This window comes from Eubalaena glacialis, chromosome 11 (genome assembly GCF_028564815.1).
Source record: "Eubalaena glacialis isolate mEubGla1 chromosome 11, mEubGla1.1.hap2.+ XY, whole genome shotgun sequence".
Taxonomy (NCBI): Eukaryota; Metazoa; Chordata; class Mammalia; order Artiodactyla; family Balaenidae; genus Eubalaena; species Eubalaena glacialis.
Window position 1 is genome coordinate 61,876,812 of NC_083726.1, and position 6,465 is coordinate 61,883,276.

Genomic DNA, 6,465 nt, shown 5'->3' on the forward strand with positions numbered 1-6,465 from the left:
TTTGAAGAAATATCTATTAAAGCTCTTTGTTATATGTATAACATATCTGAGAATAATAAACATGCATTCACTCATTCAACAAATATTTATCAAACACCTACTATGCGCCAGTCACTGTTCCAAGTGCTTGAGACATAGGAGTGAACAAAACAGAAAGGAAAAAAAAAGGAATTTTGGAATTAGAAGGTGAAAACAGCAAACATTTAAAATAAATCTTTCAGCCAGGAAAAACATAAGTAAACCTGTTTCCAGTTCTGTCATATATGACTCACAATAGGCCAGGAAAGAGCACCCAAATCTGCTATCCCAGAAAGAGGCAGGATTTATAACTAACTTCCAATTATTTATCCTGGGCAAGAGGTACAGTGGTGTGGATAATCTAAGAAAAGGATTTATACACTCAAGTAGATAAACATTACAGGAAGAAGGTAGAGGTAGAGTTCCTCCAAAATAGTAGTTAATCTAAAACATCAATTAGTCCAAATAACAGAAAAAGAGCAAATATCATTTGCCTTTGTCTTTGGGGTGTATTACCCTGCAGTTATAGCATATCCACTCAATGCACTTCCTCTTGCACATTTTAAGAAGTAGTGTTGCTAACTTTACACCAGCTGCCTGGGACTGCCCAATAGAAAAATGCTGCTGGCTCAGTCATTCACTCAACAAATGTTTATTGGCCTCTACTAGATGTCAATTATTGCTCTGGGCACAGCAGATACAAGACAAATAAAATTTGATTCCTGTCCTGAATGAGTTTAGTTTATAAAGAGGTGGTAGAGGAAAAGAGATTTCTCAAAAAACCTTAAAACAACATTATAAATGTTAAAATGGAAATATAAACAAAATGCTATGGGCACACAGAGGAGGGAACATCCAACTCTTCAGAGAGGAATGCAGCCTTCTCAGAAGTCGTGTTATTTAAGCTGCATTGAAGGACAAGTAGAAATTTTCCAGAAGGAGAAAGTCATTTCAGGCAGAAGGACCAATATATGAAGAAGTGTGGCTTCACAGCATGGGACAATAGGAAGGTCAATGTGGCAGCAGCCTGAGGTAAGTAATGGGGAGTTTGATTGATGGACAATTAGTACCACACCCAAGTGCTTGGCCTCTGTCCCTTAGGCAAAGCAGAGTCAAAGTTTTAGCAGAGGAGTGACCCAATTGGATTCATATTTCAGAAAGATAATTCTGGTGGTGGCAGTGGTGGTGGGGTAGAAGTTGGGCTGGAGAATGTAAGATGCCTGGCAGAAAAAAGATATGGTGGTTGTTGCTGTAGTTAAGGGTAATGATGATCAGAGTCTGAACCAAAACAGGGTAGAGAGGAGACAGAGGAGGAATGTATTCAACAGATATTTCTGGGGCTTTCTTGGTGGCGCAGTGGTTGAGAATCTGCCTGCTAATGCAGGGGACACGGGTTCTAGTCCCGGTCTGGGAAGATCCCACATGCCGCAGAGCAACTAGGCCCGTGAGCCACAACTACTGAGCCTGCGCGTCTGGAGCCTGTGCTCCGCAACAAGAGAGGCCACGATAGTGAGAGGCCCGCGCACCGCGATGAAGAGTGGCCCCCCCTTGCCGCAACTAGAGAAAGCCCTCCCGCAGAAACGAATACCCAACACAGCCAAAACTAAATTAATTAATTAATTAATTAATTAAAAAAAACAACACATATTTCTGAAATGCATTTTAACTGGTCACAGGCCTGGATGATCAACTTGATATGGAAGAGAGGGACTTAAGGATAATTGCAAACTTTTTAGCTTGAGAGACTGAGTAGACTGTGACTCCATAAACTGAGAAAGAAAAAGCCAGAGAAGGAAGCTTTGGAAAGATGATGGGTTGAAGAGTGAAAGGGGATTGAGGTTTTAGGGGAAAGAGATTCAAGGAAAGTTTTATTTGGGGTGAGGAAAATGAGAACATGGGTCAAGGACAGGTGAAGGAGGAAGGAGATGGGGTGAGAACAGAAGTAAAGTTGATCTAAAAGTAGTAAGGCCATATCATATATTCCTGTAATTAATATAAGAGATTTGGAAAGGCTATGTGGTTATAATAAAGTTTAGAGGCCAAAGGGAGGGAAGTTGTGGGTGTTCGCATTAGATGGTTTTAATTGGGGGTGGGGTAGTAGGAGGGAAGCTCATCTGTTGAGGGTGAATAGGAGATGTGAGATGTGAGAATACACTATTACATGTACTCTCCCATCTGTATATTTTAATGAGATCACGATACTAAGCCCACGGCTACCATCTGCTGCTTAAGCGTTTGCTGTTCTCATAGATGTTCTTGTTATCAGTCTTCAGTTCTCTTAGAAGTTCTTTCTTCCAAGCACTACTCACAAAGTTGGTCGACATGTTACTCACAAAGTTGGTCGATATCAGAGCAACTTCAGTTAGCAAATCCATGTCATTCCTTCACGTTTTTATGGTTAAATATAAAATTGGAACCACTGAGAACTGACTTCTACACAAGCTTCTTTTTTTTTCTTTTTTCTTTTTTTTTTTTAACTTCAGCTTCTTGACAGGACTCTTCCACTTTGGTCAATCTGATAAATGTTTAGCAAGCTGCTTAAACATTTGAATTCTATGGGAATTCCCGAAGTGTAAATTCCTGAAGAAATACCTAGTTCTGTTCATTATTTATTGAGAACTTATATCCCAGGTACTGTACTAGATGCTAGGGATTGAGAACAAGAAAGACACAGCCTTTGCCCCTGGGCAGCTGACAGCCACGTGGAGCAGCTCTGCTCTGGTGTGTAGAAGGCAATATGCTTGTTTTTTTCACTGTTATCACTGTTTATTTGACAATAGTTGGTTAGTCTACAAGTTTAAGGAAAGCATACTAATGCATTTGCTTTTCTACAGAAATCATACTTACAAAGATTACATAAAGTCTGTCCCAAAACTTCTAAGAAACGTTCATTAATTTAAAATGTCTGGGGACTTCCCTGGTGGCGCAGTGGTTAAGAATCCGCCTGCCAATGCAGGGGACACGGGTTCGAGCCCTGGTCTGGGAAGATCCCACATGCCGCGGATCAACTAAGCTCACAGGCCACAACTACTGAGTCTGCGCTCTAGATCCCGCGAGCCACAGCTACTGAGCCCGCGTGCTGCAACTACTGAAGCCCAAGGGCCTAGAGCCCGTGCTTCACAACAAAGAGAAGCCACCACAATGAGAAGCCCGCGCACCGCAACAAGGAGTAGCCCAAGCTCGCCGCAACTAGAGAAAGCCTGCTTGCAGCAATGAAGACCCAACGCAGTCAGAAAATAAATCAAAAATCAAAAAAAAAAAAAAAGTCTGATTAAGATGCTTTACCAGGATACAAGAGTGAACTAAGGTGGTGTACAGTGTTTTTTAAAACAAAATTCAAAAAAATGTAACCGCAATCCTTATCTTGTTTGAACAACATAGTTTGAAAGGATTAAACGTCAGAAATTACTTAAAGATAAATAAGATTGGCCGCCATAAGGAATACTATTTATAAAATAAACACAGTTATAGAGGCTACTTTAAAAAAGACAGAACTTTGGGCTTCTAAAGAGGAGGAGGGCACGATGATCGGCAACTGTCTGGGGCGCAGGCACAGGAGCGCAGGTCCGCAGCACCTGTGGGAGACAACACTCCATTGTTTCTCAGAAAAAGGGAGAGTAGATGCACTTTATCATCGTTTTCTTTTTTTTTCCAGTGAGCAGTAAGTGCCTAACATCATTAAGAAAAAAAGTCAAATCTGAAGGAAGGCAGCCCTTTATAACTGGAAGGTGGAGCGTGGCTTATGTGTCTCCATTTAACCCTGCCAGGCAGTTCTGCAACAACTGCACGTTACCCTTTGCATGCTTCACTTCTAACTCTGCCAGTTCCACTAAATTTTTTCTGAATGCAGCAACTCTTCTTGTCTTAAAACCTGTAAGTTCTTGTTTTGCAGATTCAGATATTTTTTCAGATTTCTGACAACATAATTGTTGGGACATTTCAGCCTGCAGAACATCTTTATTTTTCGCTCTTGCTTTATCCAATGCTTTATCAGCATTTTCATAATCCACTAGTGACCTAGATCTTCGATAGAAGAGATCCTTAGCAGCTTGAGATTGTCTTAAGTAATATTTTAAAGATCAGAAAGTTTGAGGTCCTCATCAGCTGACATTCGTGCTTCTATTGAATATTTTTCTTGTTTTATCAAACAGTTCTGAAACTTTAAGAAAAACTTGCATATATCTCTAGAATCCTGAGTTCCTAAAGCATATAATGAAGTACCAATTCTATTGTAATCGTCTGCAGCATTTTTGTGGAATCTTGTCATCCTATCAGATTTAGGAGATGCGTCCTTAACTCGGTTATGTTCTAAAAGGAATGTTCGTTCATGCTCAAAGAAATCATCTACATCCTTTACCTCAGAAACAATTACTCCATCTGCTGATTTAACCATATATTTTTTAAAGCAATCTTCAAGTTTCTCTTTTTTATTTTTTTCCTCACACACTCAAATCTTGATTATATTCCAAGAAGACATGGAAATTTAAATCTTTCCTCAAGATAGGACGTGCTGCCACACAACACAGGAACACTTCATGCATTGCAGTGGTCTTCTTGAATATTACCAAATACTCAGCTTCCAGCTCCTGTTTCATCTTTGCGAATTCTTCCTTTGTCATAGACCCTTCTCCTTCTCCAAGTTTCTGTAGTTTTTCCCTTGAAGCATCAAAATCAGGTCTTGGTGGCGCTGGAGGGATAATATAACCTGCATAGTCTTCATTTTCAACGAAGGAATCATGAAGCCAGATAAATTCCTAATGTTGTCGAACAACAGAAAACTCATTTTGTTTAAAATTTGGCAATGAACTCTTTATGTGAACAGTGAATTTTACATTATCGCTCTCACTAAGAGCATCAGAAATGTCCATCCACCTGTAGAGCAGCATCACCTTGAAAATCTACATTTATTGCTTGACGTCCGCAGTCCCCCTCTGAGAATAAGTTGGGACCGTTGTCCAGGCCTTCCGTCATGGCTGTTCCAAGGTGAGGAGGGGCAATATGTTTTATATACAGTGAGATGTAGGGAAATTGCTGCTCTGTTTTTACTTTTAATGCAGCATTACTTCTTCCGCGTATAGATTATTAATATACAGTCAGCTTTCTAAATTTTCATAACTTTTGACATAAGTTTACATTTGTAAAATCAGCATCAAGATAATAAACATATTTGTCCCCCTCAGAAGTTTCTTTTTTTTTTTTTTTAATTGGGGTATAGTTGCTTTACAATGTTGCCCCTTTGCCATCTACCCTGCCCAGGCAACCACTGACCTAACTTCTGTCACTGTAGAATAGCTTGCATTTTCTAGAGTTTACATAAATAGAATCATATAATATGTTCTCATTATTACCTGGCAACAGTCATCTTTTGACAGACTAGACTAATGGAAGGAAATGTGGATAATTTCTTAAAGAGGATATATATCTATTTTAAATCATAAGGGGAAATACTTTAAAACTAAATTAATACTCAAGATCATGTGAACTGATTGATCAAGTTCTTCTGGAATTTGTGTGGGAAACTTAAATGCACATAGATTTGACCATTGACAAAATCGGAATACTCCTTTGAGTGTGATGTAGTAGAAAATGGATTGGTTTGGGAGCCAGAATTATATGCACATTTAGGCTCCGTCATCCCTGGAAGAGTGACTTTGAATGAATTATTTAACCTCTCTGAGTTTCAGTTGTTTAACCCATAAAATGGGAATAATAAGGACCTCTTTATTGGGTGACTGGGAGGATTCAACTAGACTTGGACATGGAAGGTGTCTCACATTCAGATATTAGCTTCTCTTCCCTTAACAGTGATTCTTGTTTCTATGAGAATATTACTTCAGAATCATAAAGTCATCTAAAAATTACTCAACATAAAGATAGCCACTTAATAGCCTTTATGAGAACATATCTAGTGTGTGGAGCTGTGTTAATCTATGTAATCTTTTTTACAGCAGCTGGTTAACCTTCCTAATTCTGCTTTGTCCTAAATGACATGAAAAAGAATTTGGTATTAGTGTTCCCTGACTTCTCATTGATTAAGGATGGGAGAAGATAGCCAAGAGGCCAGGGAGACCATCAGAAATTGATCAAAGAAAGGACCATGGGTAAAATCCAAAGTGGATAACCCATACAGAGAAAAGAGTGAGGTCATGATGGCAGCTAAAATGAACCAAGTGCTTACTACATGCTAGGCTTTGTGCTAAGGCTTTACCTGAATTGTTGCATTTAACCCTCATAACAAACCTTTGCGTTAAGAACTATTATTGGGCCCATTCTACAGATGAGTAAATCAAGGCTTAGAGAAGTTAAGTAACTAATTCAAGTTCAAACAGATGGAAGTGACAAAGATGGATTCAGACCTAGATCTCTGCCTTCAGAGCTCAAAATACTTTTAGAGAAGCACAGAAGAATCCCAGGCTCCAGAGGTTTTCTGCTCTTAGAAAGGGAAGA

At 39.3% G+C, this 6,465-nt stretch overlaps 1 pseudogene; it reads right to left on the reverse strand.

Moving 5' to 3' along the window:
* Positions 1–3,758: 3,758 nt before the first annotated feature.
* On the reverse strand, positions 3,759–4,989 carry LOC133100843 (sorting nexin-6-like; annotated as a pseudogene).
* Positions 4,990–6,465: the final 1,476 nt, after the last annotated feature.